The 23,506-nt window shown below is 38.6% G+C and overlaps 2 protein-coding genes across 16 annotated transcripts in view; both read left to right on the top strand.

The window, feature by feature from the left end:
• LOC114647575 (solute carrier family 35 member D3) overlaps positions 1–23,506 on the top strand; it is a 1,087,183-nt gene that overhangs the window by 808,211 nt on the left and 255,466 nt on the right. The gene's annotated exons all lie outside the window — the stretch shown is intronic.
• Positions 13,138–23,506, top strand: part of epb41l2 (erythrocyte membrane protein band 4.1 like 2) — a 309,675-nt gene continuing 299,306 nt past the window's right edge. For 5 of the 15 annotated variants that reach the window (XM_051924130.1, XM_051924134.1, XM_051924137.1 and 2 more), the window contains exon 1: positions 13,141–13,321. The gene's annotated coding sequence lies outside the window, so the exon portion shown is untranslated. Of the gene's footprint in view, positions 13,322–23,506 lie in introns of all 15 variants that reach the window. The other 10 variants (XM_051924140.1, XM_051924139.1, XM_051924136.1 and 7 more) reach the window with 6 other exon arrangements.

Here is a 23,506-nt window from a genome sequence, read left to right as displayed (position 1 = left end):
ACAAAACCTACCCAATTTCCCTCACCTCCCACCTACCTCTATACCGGAAGAAATTTTCATCAGTCTTGAGGACTCAAACAGCATTTCTGTAACATATAAAACATTTTCAAAGTCCCTCCCTTTCAAAGATCCCAGAGGACATTGGGAAAAGGATCTCTTACTCAACATCTCAGAAAAGGAATGGAAGGTAGCAATGCATAGAATTCACTCGAGCTCCATATGCGTAAAGCATACAATTATTCAACTTAACATTATATATCGAGCACATCTGTCTCACTTAAAATTATCCAAAATGTTTCCAAGGCAAGACCCAACCTGTGAACGTTGCAATCAAGTTCTAGCCTCATTGGGCCACATGTTTTGGGCCTGCGCCAAATCAACATCATTCTGGACCAAAATCTTTAAATGCCTTTCAGACAGCCTTGGTGTCACAATCCCTCCTAATCCACTAATAGTTGTGTTTGGTGTACTTACAGATGGGCTTAAAGTAGAGAAGAACAATCAAACTGTGATTGTCTTTACTACACTACTGCCATATAGACTTATCTTGCTCAACTGGAAGAACCCTAACTCTCCTCTTTTAAGTCAGTGGATAACTGATGTTATGTACTATCTGAAATTGGAAAAAATCTAATTCTCCCTTAGAGGAACTGTACAAAACGTTTTCAAAACCTGGCAGGATCTGATAAATAACATTTTAGAATAAGCATTTAAATTGAGGAAGTGGATTCTCTCCCTTCTTTTCCTATTCTATCTATTTTTTATTTATTTACATATTTTTCTATTATTAAAGTTGCTACTCTGCTGACCTAGCTCTCTTTCTCATGGGTGGGAGTAGATTTGTTTCAAACCAGTTTTGTTAAACTTGACTTGCATGTATGGAATGTTTTTGATTTCACCGGCAATCAGCATGACAACCAGAGGTGGGTAGAGTAGCCAAAAATTGTACTCAAGTAAGAGTAGCGTTAATTCAAAATAATATTACTCAAGTAGAAGTAAAAAGTAGTCATCCAAAAAATTACTCAAGTAAGAGTAAAAAAGTATTTGGTGAAAAGACTACTCCAGTACTGAGTAACTGTTTGATCATAATAAATGATTTATTTTTTAGAAATGTTCTAATAAGACAGACAAAAATATAAAATAATGTGCAAATTCTGCTATTCCCAAATAATAATATAAAAATGAGTAAAAATAAATAACATCTTTACAAAATAAAGATGCACAAATAACACAAAGTTCCAAATCTCAGTTTTTCACAACAAAGCTTTTGAAGCCAATACCTACAGTAGGTAACATGTATGTTTGAACAGTGCAAACTACTTACAGTGACAAGATATACTGACTGTACACTGACAGTATAATACTGCATATTCACTTGCCCTCCAAATAGCACAGCTTGTGCACATACAAGAAGTCTCACTTTACCTTGACTGTCTGTATCTGTGCATGTTTGGTTAAAACGTGCTTGTTCTTCACTCTTTGAAGTGATGGTTAAACTTCAGCAGGAGTTGGCTCTCATTTTTCATGTATTCTTTCTTTCCCTGTCCGCTGTCTGTGAGGAGTTTGTGCCGCTGTGCCACCACAGTTTGTGTGTGGTCATGTGACTGCACGGCTACGTCTGATTTGTGAAACGGAGCCATGTGATTATTGTTGCTACGTCTGATTGGTGAAACAGAGTCTTGTGATTATTGTTGCTACGTCTGATTGGTGAAACGGAATCTTGTGATTATTGCTGGCGGCTTCTCTCTGGCAAAAATATAGCGTATATAATGGAAAAAAAGTAACGATTCGAGTGTTGCCCAATGTAGCAGAGTAAGAGCAGCGTTTCTTCTTCATAAATGTACTCAAGTTAAAGTAAAAAGTATGGTGCAGTAAAACTACTCTTAGAAGTACAATTTTTTTAAAAAGTTATTCAAGTGAATGTAACGGAGTAAACGAAATTCGTTACTACCCACCTCTGACAACAACACTAAACAATATAACAAACTCAAGAAATTTTAATATTTCAAGTAGCCCTCAAGCCCTACACCCTCAGAAAGGCATTAAAGTCTACCAATAAACTTTAGCCAGGAACTCTGATCAGGCGTACCACCTAATACTTAAGGAGAGGGGAACTTTAAAACTCCTGGCACAAAACAATCAAAGCTTTTAATTATTTATTAAAAGTCCAAAAACAAAGAATACAAGAAAGATCCCAAAACAAAAAAATAACAAACAACACAAAACTTCAAAAAAGAAATGTAATTAAGAGTAAACAAATCAATTCCTTAATCCAAAAATCAAAAAACAAAGAGTCAGAGTCAGGAATTTCCAAAACCAAAATAAAATGGCCAAAAGACCAACATGATTTAGGAAAGAATTAAACAGGGAGTCGAACAACAATGCTAATGCTTCAGCAATAGTGCTGAAGTGTAAAGTCATCCTGTGTTTGTTATATACTGTATATGTAGCATATTTATGAATGCATACTGGATTAGTGGTAGTGTAAGATATGACACTGGATCCTGATAAATGTTGGGGCACCAGCTTGGTCACCTCATTTAATTTAAAGAAATGCTTTAAACAAAAATAGTGCACAATGGCACATATAAATCAAAATAAATGAGTCGCTGTTGCTATCAAGCCTAGATTGGAGCTTTGTCTCTGATGAGCATCAGTCTAGAATGAGATGCCAACTTCTTTGAGCACCTTGAATATATAGCCCTCAGACTGGAAGGAGTAGAGTCAGTTGCTCAGCTGGGTGTCCTCTGTTTGCTTTAGGGAACAAAAAGAGATGATACTGTTAGTGACAGCACCATATCTTGCACCATGATGGGATTGCTTACTACTGCGGGTGAGCCTCAGACACACATGTGTTGGGGTGATGTTGAAAGCAACAGAACATAAAAGAGATAATTGAGTATGGACCTACGGTAGTTCATATTTCATATGTAGTGTCTACAAGTATGGAAAAATGGGAAAGCGGTTATGAAGAGTTGGTGTAAATTAATGGGTGGTCTGTGTCCTAGATTTGTGGTTAGAGAAGCCCATGATAGAGGGAAAGTGTAAAAGGCAGCATTAGAGAATAGTTTACCTTGAGAAGTAATTGGGAAGTAATTGCTTTAGAGTACTGAGACAATAGAAAGGTTACAAGGGATGAGCAGAGTCTTAGGAAACTTTTCCCAAACCAACTTGAAGCAATGGGAGAAACTCTGGAGAGACACCCACTGGACTTTGCAGTGGTGATCCTACCAATGAAAGTAGTTGCAGAGATTGACCTGGAAGTAACCCTTGTAATGTTATGGAAACTGTGAAGCATGAGAGCATCCAGTGAATTGGAAGATCCAGGAGATTAAAGTGTGAAAAGAAGCAGGCTGTATTTATTTTAAGAGAGCAGACACAAAGTCAAATAACCAGAGAGAACTGTAAGAACCAATAATCAGATTAAAAATAATAATCAACCAAAAAGAAGTCTGAAATCAAAGAATCCAGATTGTACTTTGTTTGTTTACTCCTTACTATGCTTCCAACAGTTTTTAATTAGAGAGGTCCAAATGTAAGATTCTAGATGTGTACCATCATCATATATAAGCAGACAACATGGATGTGGCCATAAAAGGTTCAATATAGAATGGCAGTGAGCACATCAAGGCAAAACACAAGATGGCATCACTAGAACAATAATAACGATTATAAACTGTGACAAAAACAATAGTTCCAGAAATTAATCATGTTGACTATGAAATGTTAAAAATAATCCATCTCAATACAAGTTGCACCTTGAGCTAAGAATCATCATCTTATAGTCAGGGTCCAAAAAAATGATTTAATTAGGTTCAGTTTAAGAGTTAGGAGTTTTCCTTCTTTTGTTTATTTGTTAGCATGTGTCCCATCATTTATTTCTTGTGTGAGTATATTACACAATAAATCAGTTATTTGATTGACTATATAAACCCAGAGTTCCCCAGCTCTGATTCTGGAAGTCCATAGGTTTTCCTTTCTGCCATTTATCTAATTAGTGACTGATTTCTGGTGCTAATTGACTTATTTTCTTTTCATTTTAATTAACTTGCTTTTGAGACTCAAACTACTTAATTGCTTCTTTTTTCAAACAAAAATTAGATGTGAAGCAAGCCAACAGAACACCGGGTAAGTCGGGGTTTTCCTAATTGGAAATCTATTCTTGTTGTTAATTGAGTCCACAGCAGATATTTTCAAGATTGTTGATTGTCATTTTCTGCAGGCCCCATCAAAATGTTTTGTGGACCTGAGCAGATCAACATCTCTGAGAACTTCAGAGAATTTATTATACCTTGCAAACACAGTTTCACTTCCTAGAAGCAATACATAAACACAAACTCGCATATCACAGTGTGTTACTGCTCGGCTTGCTGGCTGGTCACTTGCATTGCTACCCAGCTACCTTAAGTTGTTTCAAGGGCAGGATTGTGACTGGTGATGGTTTGAAACCATATGAACAATGGCAGCTGATGTTAGATCTTCTAACAGAAGCTGTGATTGGTCTAACAGTCTGAAGCCATATGCTTTCAATTTTCCGGTTGCAATCCTGACCACATGTACTTCCTGCATGGATTGGTAAACGTGAAATGGTGGGAATGTTTGGAAAAAAAGGACGGCACTTAGGGGGCCCCCTCAGAGTTGGGTAACCTGTGGGATTTTGTTCCCACTCCATGTGGTTGCTACACCACTGATTATATCTCAGATTTTAGCAGTTGTAATGAAGCAGCATTAGCTTCTCTGCCACTGTGTCACCCAACTAAAGAAACTTCTTGGTTAAATTTTCCAATGAATGCTTCTTGATGTATGCCATTTAAAGTGAGCACCATAAACAGGATCACAGACTACTCCTGCCATTTTACTAATCAAAAGGTATGACATCATATACAAAATAACACTGCACCCATGCAATTATCTCTTACTAAGCTCATTATATGGTATTCAGTAGCTGACTCACATGACCATTTACCTAAGGCCAGAAATCAAAAATCATGCCATGGCCTCTGCCTCATGGTAGGCTAATACCTTCAAAGGTTATCTGATGTTAAGAGTCTACAGGGTTGCCTGTGTGATGAAAATGATCTTGAAACAAATACTGTAAGTAAGAGCTTGCTTGTTACGCAAAGAAAGGGCCACTGAATACTATCATTTTGTGGATCTGCAGTTCAAAAGTAATACTAACACAAAAGCATGGTGACTACAAAGCCCTGATGCTGTAGCTTTATTTCGATCTGTTTTGATATCAGGAGGCCAGATGGTGGATTGCGATAATTCTTTTTTACTAATCTCTTAGGAAATCTGCAGAGGCATGCTCTGGGATTTAGCTAGAAACATCAGAGAGTGCTTTAGAAGACATCTTTATGTCCTGGTAAAATCCTTCAGCCTAACGTGTTAATCAAATAATTCCCTCAGAAATGTTTTTGCCAACCTTTTTAATGATCTTTGCTGATTTTCTAATCATCAGTAATGAATTTGTACACATGTTCTCTACATCTGTTTAATCAATAGGCATAAAGAGTTATGCTCCAATCAGGTAAAACACATAATAATTTAATAATAATAATAATATAATTTCAAATAAAGAAAAAAATACAGCTTATTTAAATTAATGTTTTATCTCTGTCTTTTCACACTTCACAACTTTCTTATAATATACTGACCTGGAACTGCTGGGAAAACATGAAAACCTGCTTGTGGTAAGTTTGTGTTGATCTCTTCTGCCTAATGTATAAACTTACTCTGTAAAGGTGATCTATAAAATGCTGCATACATGTTTAGTCACTTAATATCTAACAACATTTTCTGATAATGAAAGTTGCTTTTGTGCAGTTTAATTTATTAGCACATTACTATGTCAACATGGATACCAATAATATACTGCATCTTTATCATAAACATTTTATCCTGCAGGTTGCTAGTCATTAATTTATCATGAGATAACATATTATATGTCCAGATGAAAGGTATGTCAAGACATCATATTTGAAGACACTTGCAGACCTAAGTTCTATCTAATGAAGAGATTTAGGTGTTGGAGACATATGATCTTTTTATAGACTTCTTATAAATTTTGCTGTCGCATTGTGGATAAAGTGAAGGTTAAGAAAAAAGAGAGTTGAACTATCTGCCTGTATGACTTCTTTCTACTCTGTATGAATGAGCAATGAGCTTTTCTGGGTTTCTGAATAGTATGAAAGAATTACAGTAGATGTTTCTAAGATGGAGAAAGCAATGTTGACAGGAAGATAATATAGGAGTTAAACAATAGATTTTATTCATAGATAATGCCTAGAAAGCGGGTTTAGCAAAATTAAAGTTTTGACCTTTTCAATGGGCGGCATGGTGGCGCAGTGGTAGCGCTGCTGCCTCGTAGTAAGGAGACCTGGGTTCGCTTCCCAGGTCCTCCCTGCGTGGAGTTTGCATGTTCTCCCCGTGTCCGTGTGGGTTTCCTCCGGGTGCTCTGGTTTCCTCCCACAGTCCAAAGACATGCAGGTTAGGTGGATTGGCGATCCTAAATTGTCCCTAGCGTGTGCTTGGTGTGTGTCCCCTGTGGTGGGCTGGCGCCCTGCCCTGGGTTCGTTCCTGCCTTGCACCCTGTGCTGGCTGGGATTGGTTCCAGCAGACCCCTGTGACCCTGTGTTAGGATATAGCGGGTTGGAAAATGGATGGATGGATAATACATTTTATTCTGCAATGGACTCCTTGATTATTTGTTATAGTCAAGACCTCTGCAATAACTTTTTTGAATTCTGATTTTTGGTTAACAATTTGCTTTTGTTTTCTGGTGCATTTTGGAATTTTTGCCTTGGACCCCAGTTTAGTGGCCTATATAAAACTGTTGACTGCCTCAACACTCTGCATTGGTGTTAGCTATCATGCTGCTGTTTTGCTTGGATCCATCTCAGGTTATTATATTCCTGAGCAGGTTATTTTAATTCTTTAAGAATAGTTGAATGTTTTTTCTTGTTAATGGATTATATATGGTTTGACTTTATGCTTAGATTTTCTGTAAAATTTTGAATTTTAATTCATTTTTCTGTTAAAGAATTTTTGGTTAAGTCGCTTTCTTCAGAAAACTTTCATTGTTTCATTGTGACACGATTGCCTACGAGATTTTTTTATATCGGCACCGAGGTACTCATTTGCAATGAATTTAGATGTAAGCAACAAAATTAATTGTGAGATAGAAACTTACAATTGTAAAATAACATACAATGTCCTAATGTATGTTTCATATATTTCTAGAATCAACAGTTCATCCATATTTCCTTTATTTCCATATCCACTTAATTGAGTTGAGACTCACAGAGACTACCACATCAGCATTGGGCACAAGGCAGAAATCAGTCATGAATGGTAAACCAATGCACCGCAGGGACCAAGCTCTAATGAACAGTCACACCTGGACCTAAGTACAGTCACCATCAGCCTAGAAAAGATATTAGTGTGATATGCAGTGAATAACAGAATATCTAGGGAAAAAAATACAGACATAGGAGGAAGATGTACAGTCCACATAGATAGTCACTGAGTTGACATTCAATCCCAGGATTATGGTGGTTTTATCTGTTAATCTAAGCACAATGTTAGTTGTTACAGGTTATTTCTCCTCCAGTGGCATTATAACATAAAATATAACATTTTCAAACCGATTTAACCCAACAGAGAGTCACAGGGGAATACAATCCCAACAGCACTTGCTGCAAGGTAGAATCCAGCCATTCACAGGGTGCCAGTTCATCACACTGCTCACTCATGCATAAAGCAACACTCACATTCACACAAGGCCAATTTGAAATCACTATTAACTTAAGCAGAAACCTTAAAGCAGAAGCAGAAGGTTAAAGGAAGGTTGAAGCAGAAACCTGGACAACCTTTTAGAAGTGTCAGGATGAAATATTGGGACAGTTTACCTATTAGCTAAACAAACAAGATTGATGGACTGAATGGTCTCATCTCACTGTCAAACTCCTTATTTTCTTACCTTGCATATTTTTGAGGAAGTGGGACAAAAACTGGAGTACCAAAAGGAAAATCCACAAGCATGCAGGGAGATTATTCAGGCTCCGCATTAATGATAATGGGGTATGAGATTAGGATTGAACCCATTACGCTGGATCCACAACTGTTCTACCAACATCCACAACTGCACTAACAACTAGGCTATTATATACTGTAGCTCATCAGGTAGAACTGTGACAGGTTCAAATATACAGTATACCTTAATGGACACTTTCACTGCTCTGTTTGAAATGCCCAAAACTGATGCCCAATATTTTGGCACTTAGTAAACAGTTACAGAAAAAAGAAAGTAACTGTGAATCTTTTATGAAACATTTGCTAAAACTATTCAAATGCTTTGATAATACTTACCTTATTGATAGCCTCCAGCAATTTTAATTACATGCAGTCTTAAGTGGGCTCATTTTTGAAAGCATGTGTACAGAATAAGACATACAGTAAGTAGTCTCAGCCATTACTCAGGGCTGAACGCAAATGCAATGCTGAAATCAGGAACAGCAAACAGCTGGATTCCATTTCTCTCTCTAATCAAGAACAGATTTTATCTTCAAGCCTGAAAGGAGTTTCAAATTTGATTCAGTACTGGTTGCAGGATCAATCATATCTAGCACTGGATGCAGTTGCTTGTTTCCCTTAAACGTTCAGTTTTAGATATTGCCAGCATCTGAATACTAGGTCACTTATTTCCTAGGCAAGATTGCATGTACTTTTTAGTCACTCTTGGGGGCTGAAATAAATCTCAATTACTAAAGACAGGAAGATATGGAAAAAGATGATACGCTGTGGCAATCCCTAACGGGGGCAGTCGAAAAAAGAAGGAATCAGGAACTGCTTGAAGTTAAATCATTTGAAAGGACAAGCAAGAGTTACAGATTTAAGTCAGGCTCATTCACTATCCAGAATTGGATATAGCCACGGGTTTCTCCTAATTGAGAAGGTTTAATCATTGTTCAGTAAGATACTTCAGTTGTAAAGACCGTTGTTGCAGATCATATGGACCTGTGACTGAGACTTTGAATTGACCACACTTCAGCTTCCCCACACATCTTGTTACTGACTTTAGATTAGTTTGTTGAAGGTCTAAGGACATGCAGCAACACTAGATAGTTTTTGTTTACTGAATTTATGTCAGTGAATTGATTTGTACGTTTTGTTTAGTCTTTTCTCTTACATTATTCTACATTATGTACTGTATATTCTCAACAAACTGATTTACTTGACCCTAGAATGAACCTGGACTGTGACTGGAAAACTAAGCTGTAAGAGGAAATTCACCTTTACACTGAAAGATTATGCACAATCTACTCAGAAAACACGTCTGCTGTGAATTATACCAGGGTCTATATGCTAAGCTACCTTGCACTATAATTAAAGTGTCTTAATCTATCCATCCATTCATTATCAAACTTGCTTATTTAAGTTCATGGTCAAAGTTTAGAGACTATCAAGGCAGAATTGAGTGCAAGGAGCCTAATCCAAGATTGTGCTCCAGTGTATCTAGTGCACATGCACACACTCATTCACGCACTCACTCAGGGCTAGTTTAAAGTAAGCAGTTAATCAACAAACATCTTTGGAATGCAAACATTTTCTGAACACATGCATTCTGTCTCAAGATAGCAAGGGGCCTGCTCCTACCTACATAGTGTTATCTGGAAAGCAGGCATAAATTAATTTACTGTAATATGAAGTGCTATTGTCTGAGCTTTGTGAAATAACAGTGCTAATGGCTGCTCCATTGTGCTCCCGCCCTGTACTATGAAAATGTTTTCACCAATCAATTTTGCTGAGCTCATGTGGTCCATTATATAATTACAGAAAGGTGGAGCCAATCCCTAAAGTTATCTAATGCAAGTCAGGAACATGCCCTGGGTGGAGTGCCAGTCCATCAGAGGCACAATGAAGTACTCGGGTACACTTCAGATTCACTGATCAACCTTACATAGCCAGCTTTGTGATGTACCTGTAGACAACTCATCTCATGTCATTTTGTGAAAGTGCTTTTCTTGGTGAAGGTCCAGTGGCAGCAGGCCAACCAGGTTAGCCAAGATTCCCCTGTCTTCAGCTACAGCTTTCACCTATTCCATGCAAGAGATATAATCCCTCCACCATATCCTGGGTCTTTTGTAGTGTCAGGGGGGGAACTGCCTGGAGGACATCCTTACAACCTGCCCAGACCACCTCAAATGGTTTCTTTTAATCTGGAGGAACATTGTCTCTACTCTGAGGTTCTCCTGAAGTGCTCAGCTTCTTACCCTATCATACAACTTAATGATACTCAGAGAACTAGGTCATATGGAACTTTCTTCTCCTGGTAGGATCTCAGGTTTGAGCTAAAAGGTCAGGCAAAGTAGAGTTCACAACAACTCTGATGATGAATCAAATTAAAAAATAATGTACCCTACCCAGAATATGGATAGCCGGACACACTACTGGAGCCACGCCTGTCTGTGGTAGTTGGGCAACCCACATAACTCTGCTCAGCCTGAAACAGTGATGTGGTTCCATCTTGTGGGTTTACCACCTGGAAGACAAAGGGTGAGGACTGGGTGTGATGCCAGTTTAGTGGCAGGCATAGTCAGAAAGACCTAGATGGACTAGGACCTACACAAAACCCACATGCAAAAGAAATGCAAAAACAAACAGAAGTATGTACGTGCAAATAAATAAATGATTCAATGAAACCTCTGCAGGTATATTGTCAAAAGATGGCCTTCCATCTTCCTGACACAAGCTAGCCTGCAGTGCTGAGGGGAGGGTCAGTGGACAGGTTTTTGCAAGCCTGGGGGCATAAGGAAGAAAACTGTCTGTTAGCCTCGATGTTCCAGCTGCTATGCCCTTATAGCGTCTTCCTGATGGTAGCAGTATGAACAGTTCATGTTATGGGTGGGTTGTGTCCCTAACTCTTTGAGGGCTGAATGTTTTTTCCAAAAAACACGGTTTTCTGAAAAGCACTCAAAGCATTGGTTTCACACAGGTTGCCAGTTCTCCAGGAATATGTGGCAGGCTGGCTGCCAGGCTATCTTGGTGTGGCGAGAGGCAGGAACAGCAGCGGCAGTCACGGTCACAGTGCATCGCAATCTGATTTTATTCTCGTCATTGTAAGTGGAGGTCCTCCCAGGGGAATGTTGCCATACGTTGCGTCAGGTGCACGAACTGGGACCCCACATTAATTTTCAATCACTTGTATCAAAATCAGAGACCAACATGTCAGAGTCCAACTAAGAGATAATCTGCAAAACATTGCCGATGGAGTATTTCGCTTTACACATTCACATTGATCTCTCGCCAGGCGTCAATGTTATTTTTTGCTCCTCGCTACTCAGGCATGCACAGGGAATCTCGGTCAAACCAATTAAGCTAATATCCCTTTCTAACAAAGACAGTCCAACTAAAACATAACGGTGGGTTTTGTCAGTTGATCACCACCGCCAACCACTTCTTTTGACAAAAGTCGACATTCACCCTGAAAGAGTTAATAATGTTATAGGCCCTCCTGAGAACTCTGGTGTTATAGATGTTCTCTTGTGCAGGGAGTGCTGTTCCGATTATATTTTATGCAGATTTTACCACCCACTGTAGATCCTTGAGGTCCCATGCTGTACTGTACCCTGAACCAGACTGTGATGGAGTATGTCAGGATACTCTCAATTATGCATCTGTAGAAGTTGCCGAGTATAGTGCTTAGCATGCCAAGCTTCCTCAGCCTTCTCCAAAAATACAAATGCTGCCGGGTCTGTGATGTTGTAGGTCCAAGTGAGATCATTAGAGATGTTAATGCCAAGAAATTTCATTGTGGCCACTCTCTCTACCTCAGTTTCTCAAATGAACAGTGATAGATGCTCACCTCTCTTCCCCATGTGTCAATAATTATTATAATCATCTCTTTTGTTTTGCTGGTATTAAGAAAGAAATTACTGTCCTGACAACACTTCACAAGGCCAGCAACCTCCATCCTGTATGCTGACTCACCATCCCCAGAAATCAGTCCAATGACGGTAGTATCCTCCTCAAATTTAATAACGCTGGGAAGTTATACAGTCATGGGTAAAGAGTGTGTACAGCATGGGACTCAAAATACATACTTGTGGGGTTCCTGCATTTATGGTAATTGTTTTGGAGATGTTGTTCTCTAGCCTGACTGACTGAGGTCTGCCTATTAAAAAGTCCAGGACCCAGTTGCAGTGAGTAGGTAGCACACCTAGAGTGGACAGCTTTTTGGTGAGCTTAGCTGGTATCACAGTATTAAAAGCCGAGCTATAATTAATAAACGGCTATCAAGTGTAGTAGTCCTTGTTCTCTAGGTGTGTAAGAACTGTATGCAATGTTGTGCTGTGTCCTCTGCCAACCTGTTTGGTCTATAAGCACACTGTAGGGGGTCCATTGTGTCTGGTATGAATGTCTGAACTTGGCTCATAGTTCTCTTGAACCACTCATGGCAATGAACACCATGTGTCACTATACACCCAAAGTTTTTAATAAAAAGATTATCCATTTTCAACTTTTCTTGAGCTTTCTCAGTGCTGTTTAGTATATTCGGGCGCAAGGCAGAATCCAAACTAACTTTAAAGGTTAAAGTCTGTTTTATTAGAAAAAGATTAAAGGAGTATCAAAAGAAACAGTTGATTTACACATCCCATACCCGTTTGCCGTACACTGAGTAGTCTTCAGATTCGCTTGGCATTTCTTCTTAATTCTAGTTTTGAGTGCGCAAAGAAAATCGCCTCTTTACCAAGTTGGAGATTCACGCCGTGTTAAAATTTACTCTGGCATCGACGGAAATGCGACTAGTAACAAGCAAGCAAGCAGTGCCAATTTGACCGTTTCATTTGCGTTTACATACCATTGTTGAATGTAATCTATTCGCGGATATATTTTCGCGTTTAGTTTACAAGAAGATAATACAAACTGAATTCGAGCACTTGAGTTCACAGGGACGGCCTGGTGTGGGAGCTGTGACCTCACTAACGCCAGAAACTGGAACGTCGTCTACGCCAAGGCAAAGGAGGGAATGCCCAAACAGGGGCGGGTTTAGCTATAATCGACAGTGGACTCGTCCATTCATACATCACTAACTGTGTTTAAAGTGACAGGCGAGCCAATAGACAATAGAGGGTGGGAATTATGGTGTTTGTCTAAGTGGACGTGTTCGACGGAGCACGGATCCCTCCCAGCAAGGTTTTGGTCTGGGAATTTCAATTTGAGGTAGTGCGCGAGGATCTGTGGAGGCAAATTGCTACCGGAAAATACGGGACGCACAGCGTTTTTAGAAGGAAGAAAAAAGGAAGGTGTCCTTTTACAGGTAGGTGATGGCTGGGCTACTTCTCTCGGTTGAGCGGGCAGACGTGATTGTGCGCAGAAATCGCATGACATGTGTCATAAGCCCCTCAGAGTGATGCTTGTTTACGCCGTAAGCATCTTCTCGCTGTCAACTATCACGACAACCCGTAAACCTCACAACCTTGGATATCTGGGTTTTAGATCGAGATATTGGTAGCCCGATTGAATTAAAGTGCACTAAACTGCGTCGATCGGAAAGGATTTAACCGTACTCCAGAAATTATAGAAAGCAGTTTCCGAAGAGGATGCTTACAGTATTTCCCCTCGACTTACTCGGCACCTTTCAGGTCTACTCCCGAATGGGACGTGTTTATTTCCCATCACACTTCCCCCCTCCTGTAAACTATCGTTTTCCTTCCCTGCTGTCCCCAGCCCCTGCCTGCTGGCGTCTCGGGAGTCGCATCGCTCGGGACTTCCAGCGCTAATCCGCTCGTTTGTAATGTGTTGTGTTGGCGACGCTGAGTCTAGACTTGTAACGGTTAAACTTTTAGCAGGTTTCAGTCAAAGATGCTTCGGCTCATTTAATTATGAAAACTGCACATTTCCTACCGATATTAACGATGGTCGTTATTGGTGTGTAACCTGTTGATTTTTTAAGCACATTATATTAATACACTCATTTGTAACTGTTTCATTGCAGATTTATTTTCCTTCATCACTGTTTATATTAGTTTGTAGGTCAGCACAAATAAACTGGGGGAGGAGCAGGCGCTGCTTCGCTTGCACAACAAAAGCAAATAAAAAAGGAGCACAGCTGGGCTCTCTGTCAAAATGGATTTTTTTTCCAGGCAGATCTTTACATATCCACCGTCTCGGAGGCTACAGCGAACTCCACGGCGCCATTTTAACCGGAGCGCACTTCTCTCTTGCCGCTTTAGATGTTTTTTATCAAACACAGACGCGCATCTCCGGACTGTACTTGCTGCTCACGTCATCCTGGACAATCTAGCCTTGAAGGGGGGATAACGTGGAGGATTATTAAGAAACAGCTCGGAAAGTTGTGGCGTTGTTGTTTAATTAATGAACATCTTAACCGACTTTTTTTTTTTGCTGCTGCTGCCGAATACTTTTTTGCTCATCAGAAAAGAATATACACTCGTTTATGTGCTTTTATTTAACAACGTCTCTATACGATTTTGCAACTTCTGTAATAAAAAAATAAAGAGGTAATACCCTAGTAGTGCATACTTCATAAAGACTCATCTTTTGTGATAACCGTATCGCGCAGAAAAGGGGTGTGATACAAGTGTGTAATTGTTTTTTATGAATGAAATCCCTTGACGCGACTTGTGTCGATTACATCATTGTTTGGTCACGCCCTCTCCGCGCGCTCTCTTGCTTGTTTTTGTGCACGCGCCGGGATGTGGGTGTGGCCGATCTATGTCCACATGTTGGGCTTTGATCGGGTAGTTTGTTTTTTTTTCCTAAAATCGAGGAAACCTAACAAAACTGGAAGTGAGGAAATGTGAAGTTAAGTTGTCTTTGATTTAATTAATCTTTGTTCTGACTACATACACAAATACAGCATTTGCAAGGAGCCTCTCCACATAGCAAGAAGAAGCTGCAGCATTTTCTTTTGCAGATATATTTGGAAATTAAAGACTAACCTTTCAATCATAAAAATACTTACACAACGTTCTATAGCTAACTTGAACCATTTTATGTTTGTGGGAAGCCAGAGCTTTTCCTGGGAGCACTGGACACAAGGCAGGAACATATCTTGAATGAGGTGCCTGTCCATCACAGGGCATACTATTCCTCACACACGTTCAATTGGGATAAATTTATAACACATGCATCTTTAAGATATGGGAGAGGACCTAGAGAAAACCCCATGCAGACTTGGAGAGATTGTGCAAACGCCACATATTCACAATGTAGGCAACGTTATTTTAACCCAATGTCTGTGAGGCATCAACATTACTGTGCCACCTATTATAAAGTTACATATTTATTACTTAGTGTTCAGAGTTAAAATTTGTCCTTTGCTGGTTCTGTGAATTCTGTTAATTTATTAGCCATTATCTGGGTTTGTCCATTTCCCCCAAATTCTCTGGACTTTATGCCACGTGCAAAAGTTCGCTGATGACACTGCTATTGTGGGCTGCATCAGGAGTGGGCAGGAGGAGGAGTATAGGGACCTAATCAATGACTTTGTTAAATGGTGCGACTCAGACCACCTACACCTGAACACCAGCAAAACCAAGGAGCTGGTGGTGGATTTTAGGAGGCCCAGACCCCTCATGGACCCCGTGATCATCAGAGGTGACTGTGTGCAGATGGTGCAGACCTATAAATACCTGGGAGTACAGCTGGATGATAAATTAGACTGGACTGCCAATACTGATGCTCTGTTTAAGAAAGGACAGAGCCGATTATACTTCCTTAGAAGGCTGGCGTCCTTCAACATCTGCAATAAGATGCTGCAGATGTTCTATCAGACAGTTGTGGCGAGCGCCCTCTTCTACGCGGTGGTGTGCTGGGGAGGCAGCATAAAGAAGAAAGATGCCTCACGCCTGGACAAACTGGTGAGGAAGACAGGCTCTATTGTTGGCATGGAGCTGGACAGTTTGACATCTGTGGCAGAGCGACGGGCGCTCAGCAGACTCCTATCAATTATGGAAAATCCACTGCATCCACTAAACAGTGTCATCTCCAGACAGAAGAGCAGCTTCAGCGACAGACTGCTGTCACTGTCCTGCTCCACTGACAGACTGAGAAGATCGTTCCTCCCCCAAACTATGCGACTCTTCATTTCCACCCGGGGGGGTAAACATTAACATTATACAAAGTTATTGTCTGTATTTTACCCGCATTATTATCAATCTTTAATTTAATAATGTTTTTTTTGTATCAGTATGCTGCTGCTGGAGTATGTGAATTTCCCCTTGGGATTAATAAAGTATCTATCTATCTATCTATCTATCTATCTATCTATCTATCTATCTATCTATCTATCTATCTACTCAGTTTGGAGGAATTAAAGCAGAGTTTATTAAGGTTCTGCCTAATAAATTTCACCAGTGACAGGGCTGTGACAGAAATCCAGTGTCATGGCTATTAAAATTGCTTAGAAATGTAATGCTTTAAAATATTGATTGCACATATGCTTTATCTGTGGAAATTATTTAATATTATTGTATCTTTGTTAGTTTTCACCACGGGGACTATGTTTTCAGTGTTTGAAAATAGGCAATGTTGAATGATTTGCACATTTAAAATATTTCAGGGTGTTAGTACTGAATATGCATCTTATCTAATAGGAAGCCTGACCTGTCCGGTGTGATTAGGCTCTCAAGAATACTGGGATAAATCTGTTTTAATGTGAGTGGGATAAATAGTGAACTTTGATTGATCTTGTCAATTTTAACTGTACCTTCAATCAATGCAGCACAGAAAATCACATATTCAGTTAGTTGCCTAGTCTTTATATTACACCATTTATATAGTCATATGAAAAGGTTTGGGAACCCCTCTTAATTCTTTGGAATTTTGTTTGTCATTGGCTGAGCTTTCAAAGTAGCAACTTCCTTTTAATATATGACATGCCTTATGGAAACAGTAGTATTTCAGCAGTGACATTAAATTTATTGGATTAACAGAAAATATGCAATATGCATCAAAACAAAATTAGACAGGTGCATAAATTTGGGCACTCCAACAGAGATATTACATCAATACTTAGTTGAGCAAATATAACAGCCTCTAGGCACCTCCTATAGCCTTTGATGAGTGTCTAGATTCTGGATGGAGGTATTTTTGACCATTCTTCCATACAAAATCTCTCCAGTTCAGTTAAATTTGATGGCTGCTAAGCGTGGACAGCCTGCTTCAAATAATCCCATAGATTTTCGATGATACTCAAGTCAGGGGACTGTGACGGCCATTCCATAACATTGTACTTCTCCCTCTGCATAAATGCCTTTGTAGATTTTGAACTGTGTTTTGGGTCATTGTCTTGTTGGAATATCCAACCCCTGCGTAACTTCAACTTTGTGACTGATGCTTGAACATTATCCTGAAGAATTTGTTGATATTGGGTTGAATTCATCCGACCCTCAACTTTAACAAAGGCTCCAGTCCCTGAACTAGCCACACAGCCCCACAGCATGATGGAACCTCCCCTAAATTTGACAGTAGGTAGCAGGTGTTTATCTTGGAATGCGGTGTTCTTCCACCCTGCAAAGCGCTTTTTGTTATGACCAGATAACTCAATTTTTGTCTCATCAGTCCAAAGCACTTTGTTCCAAAATGAAACTGGCTTGTCTAAATGAGCATTTGCATACAACAAGCGACTCTGTTTGTGGTGTGAGTGCAGAAAGGGCTTCTTTCTCATCACCCTGCCATACAGATGTTTTTTGTGCAAATTGCGCTGAATTGTAGAACGATGTACAGATACACCATCTGCAGCAAGATGTTCTTGCAGGTCTTTGGAGGTGATTGGTGGGTTGTCTGTAACCATTCTCACAATCCTGTGCATATGCCGCTCCTGTATTTTTCATGGCCTGCCAGACCTGCTGTGTTTAACAGCAACTGTGCCTGTGGCCTTCCATTTCCTGATTACATTCCTTACAGTTGAAACCTCTGACAGTTTAAACCTGAGAGAGCTTTTTGTAGCCTTCCCCTAAACCATGATGCTGAACAATCTTTGTTTTCAGATCTTTTGAGAGTTGCTTTGAGGATCCCATGCTGTCACTCTTCAGAGGAGAGTCAAAGAGAAGCACAACTTGCAATTGACCACCTTAAATACCTTTTCTCATGACTGGACACATCTGTCTAAGAAGTTCAAGGCTTAATGAGCTAATCCAACCAATTTGGTGTTGCAAGTAATCAGTATTGAACAGTTACATGCATTCAAATCAGCAAAATTACAAGTGGACCCAAATTTTTGCACTGCCAGTTTTTCACATTTGATTTAATTTCATACAACTAAATACTGCTTTACTAAAAATCTTTGTTCAGAAAACACCCCAGTACTCAGATGTTCCTAGGAAATATAAGACATACCACTGTTGTCTTTTTTGTTGAAAGTAAATTATTATGCAGGTAAAATACAAGTGTGTTTATAAAGATGTCTAAAAAAACTTTCTTTCACACTTATAGAGTACACAGATGCCTACTTTTTAGATACTGTGTACAAAATGTATGCATTGTACACATTTTGATTTATTATATACTTTATTAATGCCTGACAAATGCCCTGAAATGTCCAGTATAGTTTTGTTTCCTAATGTTTTTGCCCGAAAAGTTGCTTTTCTCCATTTTCTTGGTGGCCTCTCATGTTTTATTTCTAAGTGTACAGTAATGCATTTCTATCATATTAGTTTTTCAATGGTAATCTCCCATTCTAATTGGAGGAATAGAGGAGAAATGTGACATTCAATATGTTGATTTTTTACATGGTCATAAAGTATTCTGACCATCTGTTTAATAAGCTGGAACTGGTGCCTTGAGAGATTACCAGATATTTTATATTGTCTGCAGAAATAAGACACTGGGTAGTGGTCATAGTGGTCATTTTTGGTCATAGTGTAGAAGTGCTGGTTTTTACCAGAATCCCACTGAATCCCAATGTATGTACAAATGCTTTAGATTCTCTTGGATTGGCAACTCTCCGGAAAAAAAACTTCTCATCATACATTCAATTGTAGCACATGCTCAGTTTAGAGGTTGTTAAAGCCTCTCTGTATAATCTAAATGCATTGCAGCATAGCTGTAGGACATTTTTACATCCAGCAAATGTCTATGGCAAATTATATTATATTATATTATATTAATTTAAAAATTTTAGGCTGCAATCAGAAAAGTGAAGCTCCAGTGATTTCCTGTTATTTCTATAAACAGTCTTGGTTTTTCATAGCAATTATTATTTCATTTCAATTTTTTTCATGTTGAAAGTAATGCTGCAGCTTCATACCACATTAGGAATAGACTGACAGAAATTGATCTATTCTTGAACTTGAATATCGCTTTAAAGATGTCATTGCATGGACAGGGCAATAATTGTCTCACAGTAGTATATGTATGTTTAGAGAACATTATAGTGAAGTTGGAAGAGCCAGTATAGGACCATGAAAGACTGGAAAGAATAGTTGTTGCTTATAAGGTTTTCAATAATAAAGGTAATCTGCATGGAAAAGTTGGGTTAGATGAAAATTTTGGTGGCAGTATTTTGAACTTTTCTGTGGATTCTTCGATTGTTAGGAGGAGGCTGATATATTTTTTTGTGCTACCTGTTAATCTACTAAAGTATTCCAAAAAGTTGCCAGTCAGTATGCTGTACCTTTTGAAAATAATTATTCTGTCAATATTGGTTTTGTTCAGCATTTTTAGTCACATCTGCATATACACACTTTATTAAGTCCACCTTCTTATGCACGCAAATCGACTGTCAATCATTATATATTATAGAAATATAATATCCAATAAATAAATATATATACACATATACATATATGTGTATTGGTAGGAAGTTGGCAGGTTAAAATAATCTGGAAATGATTCGAGGCAAGCCAGACTCCATACAACTCTTATATTTTATTTAAATATTTCAAGACCTTATAACATTGACCTTCTTGGCACCTTTTGCCTCCAGATTTCACTAACATTAAATTTTGATACTTTTTTTATAAGCATAAAAGCATTTAAAGTGGATTTTGGCCTATTCCTAAATGATGTCTCAGTTTGTGGGGAAATATACACAGATCAATGCAGACACCGATAGTTGTGGCACAAGATTCTTATCTATCAGCCTAATAAGCAGACCTATTATTTTTTTATCAGAAGTTTGCCTTTAGCATTTCCACTTTTTTTTGCTTCATTTTCACACATACTCTATAGCAGAACAGTGATTGTTACCTCAAGCATGAGATGGCGTTATCATTATCTCTGTAGCAGCTGTTTCCTGTGTTGGCACTGATTAAAATTTCTTTGGGAAATGTAAACTTAGAGAAATGTATGTTTTTACTAAGTTTCTATTTTAATGACAGTGTTGCTAAGTGAGACTTTGCAGATGGGTAACCATATCTATTCATGGCAGACAGCTTCTGCTTCCAGGAATTTCTGACCTGGTTTGTATGGTAAAGACAAATGATTTTTAGGAATGAGGAAAAAAAAAAACTGTATCCTGGAGTCTTGCAAACAAAGTGGTTCCTGGAGACAAGAGTTCGATGAAGGTCTTGTAAACAGCCAGGCCAGCAGAGAGCAGATGCTCTCAAGGGGGAAAAAAAGGTGTGGTGTGCCAAGTGTCAATGGAAACAGCACAGTCGCAGCAGCTAGAGAGGTGGCCATTTGGGACAAATATTTGCAAAGAAGGCTGTGCAAAATGAGATAAGCCACACCTCTAGCAAAGTCAGCCATGCTTAGAACTCTGGTGCAACCTGACGGAGAAGTTGGCAATATCTGTGTTCATTATTTGATTTATTGTTCAGGTCTCAGTGGCCACTTAGTGCTGGTAAAATTTAAAATGTTCATTGCAGAATTGGCTGTTTTACAATTTTCTCCTATCAAAAAGTGAATTTATTGTCTTGAATGATTGACTTATGCTTATACAGTATATTTGGAGTTACACATCTAGCCTGATATCAGTCTAGATTTTGAAAGATATATACAGGTATTCATTCACACAATACCATATATGCCAGCATGCTTGTTAGGTTAATTAGAAAATCTAAATTTTCCCGGTGTGTGTGGGTGAATGAATAAGTGTTCCTATATATTGCAGAACCTTTGGTCTATTTCTTGATAGCAATCACCAGTGTGTATTTTCTTAGGTAAATGTTTGTTAGTTTTTTTAATTATTCTGTTGATGCATTTTAAGAATCAACACCTTAAAATGAATTTAGTTCACAGAACAGAATGAGAAAATGTAAGTTTAGTGGATACCAATTAAATTCAATTATCATCCTTCAGTTTGCTGTGAGAACTCAAAACCTTAATTCCAATGTTTTCTAGTATACTTAGCTTCATTGTTTTATTTTCAACTTGAACACCAAAAAGTATTAATAACACTGGTCTACAAAAAATATTTTTTGTTTGCTATTGGGAACTTCAGAGCAGCTCTTTATTAATTTTTTTTACACTGATTTCATATATGAAATCGGAATTAAGCTAGCACGTCAGGTTTTTGAAATACACATCATTGATATTTGACACTTTTGAATATCAATATAATATATCAACATAATATCTGGAGTTTGAACGCTGTCCCACCAAAATTGTTTTGATGTGTTTATTCTGAAAACAAACCAGAAGACGATATCAGAGACACGTTAAAGCATATTTATGTCAATTTACCTCAATATAAATTGTGGTCAGCATGCCCAAAAATGTTGGAGGCACTCGCTTTTGCAATTGTACTGCACATTCGTCTCTCTTTGCAAGAACCAACAGTAGTCACCCATCATGCTCGGTTTGAATTTTCCCCGATATCAGTTTTCCATCACCTTTATATCTTGATGAAATCTTTCCCCATACTCATCTCTGACATCGCTTAGATTTGGTGGAAAAAAGTCGAGATGAGAATGTAAAAAATGCGTCTTCAGTGACATTCTGGCTTCCGTAAACTAATATACTTTCAGCATATTCTCCACATGCGATGACGTAGAACATGAGATTCTTGCAAGACACGCTCTACTTACAAACAATATCAAGTAAGACCACGGACAGCAAACACTCAGTCGTGTAAAGGCTTTTAGCAGACACAGATCCAGGGCTCTCAGCGCATATAAAGTGTAAGGACAATACGTTATAGATGAAACATCAACGAATAATCGAAGAAGAAAGGGCAGCACAGAGAAAGAGACCCAAAAGCATTGGAGAGAAAAAAATGCAAAAAAGAAAAAGAATATGTGCAAATTCAGAAAATAAAGAAAGTAATAATCAGCCCAGAACAAGTGGAATTGAAAATAGCAGATCCAATCAGGCTCAGAAATAAAACACAAAGAGTAAAAGACAAAGTAGAACTTCATAAAGACGTTCAAAAACGTTGGCGTGATACACATGCAGAGCAGGTTAGAGATTATGAAAGCAGTAGAATTAGAAAGGCTCAAAAAAAAAACATTGGCGCGATACAAATGCAGAGAAAGTTAAAGAATATGAAAGCAGGAAAATTTGAAAGTATCAACAAAAAGATAGTAAAGACTGCAGTAGCACAAACAAATGAAAATTATTACTCGAAAAAAGGGAAAATAATCACCACGGACCAGGTATAATTGGAAAAAAAAAGCAGGACAAAGCGAGGTCAGAAATAAAAGACAAAGAGTAGAAAACAAAGTAAAACATCATAAAGATGTTAAAAAACAAGGGGGCCAAACACATGCAGAGCAGGATAGAGATAATGAAAACAGTGAAATTCAAAAGACTCCAAAAAAATGTAGGCGCGATACACATGCAGAGCAAGATACAGAATCTGAAAGCAGAAACAAACGAAAGTATCAAAAAAAAGAAAGTAAAGATCACATTAGCGCAAACAAAGAGAAATTATTACTCGGAGAAATAATTGAAAGGCGAATAGAGATCGAATATATGGATACAGGGGATATGTCAGAAGTATGTAAATATTGTTGAGGCTTTGAAGTTTAAGTCAGAGACTTGTAGATCGTCTAATTCGTGTTGCCATGAGGGAAAAGTAGTGTTTATACACAACCAGTAAACCCCCAATTCTCTAAAGAATCGCAAATCCAAGAATGGCAATTACTTTCTGTTCACTCCAATCTTTGTAGGGATGTAAGATCATGGAGGGTGGGAGCGTCCTGGGAAAGTTTTCATTTAATGAAATAAATATATTTGTAGTAAAGCTGTTTCTTTTTGGAGTCATGACTTGTTTGGTTCTTGTGTTTCAGAAGCGCGTTGTAAGCGCCTTCGTTCATTGTTTTTATCCATGCAGTCTCGTTTTTGTTTTTCTATGGGTGTGTTGTTAGCTAGAAGTCGTTTGCTGTTAGGAATCATAATTGAACCCCTGACCGCAGGAACTGTGGAGTAGCTGACTGCTGGCACTGTCAGTAGTCACCACTACCTCAAGTTTAAATACATACACATAAATAGATAGACGCCGCATTCACTGTGTTTCACAGTAGATACAATATGTCAGCCTTATTGCGAGTGGCAAAAGTGCCATTTAAACTAATACAGGTAGATATGGAAACTG

Source organism: Erpetoichthys calabaricus, chromosome 3, assembly GCF_900747795.2.
Source record: "Erpetoichthys calabaricus chromosome 3, fErpCal1.3, whole genome shotgun sequence".
In the NCBI taxonomy this organism is placed as follows: domain Eukaryota; kingdom Metazoa; phylum Chordata; class Cladistia; order Polypteriformes; family Polypteridae; genus Erpetoichthys; species Erpetoichthys calabaricus.
Note: the sequence above shows the minus strand (reverse complement) of the source record. Positions and strands in the feature narration are given on the sequence as shown.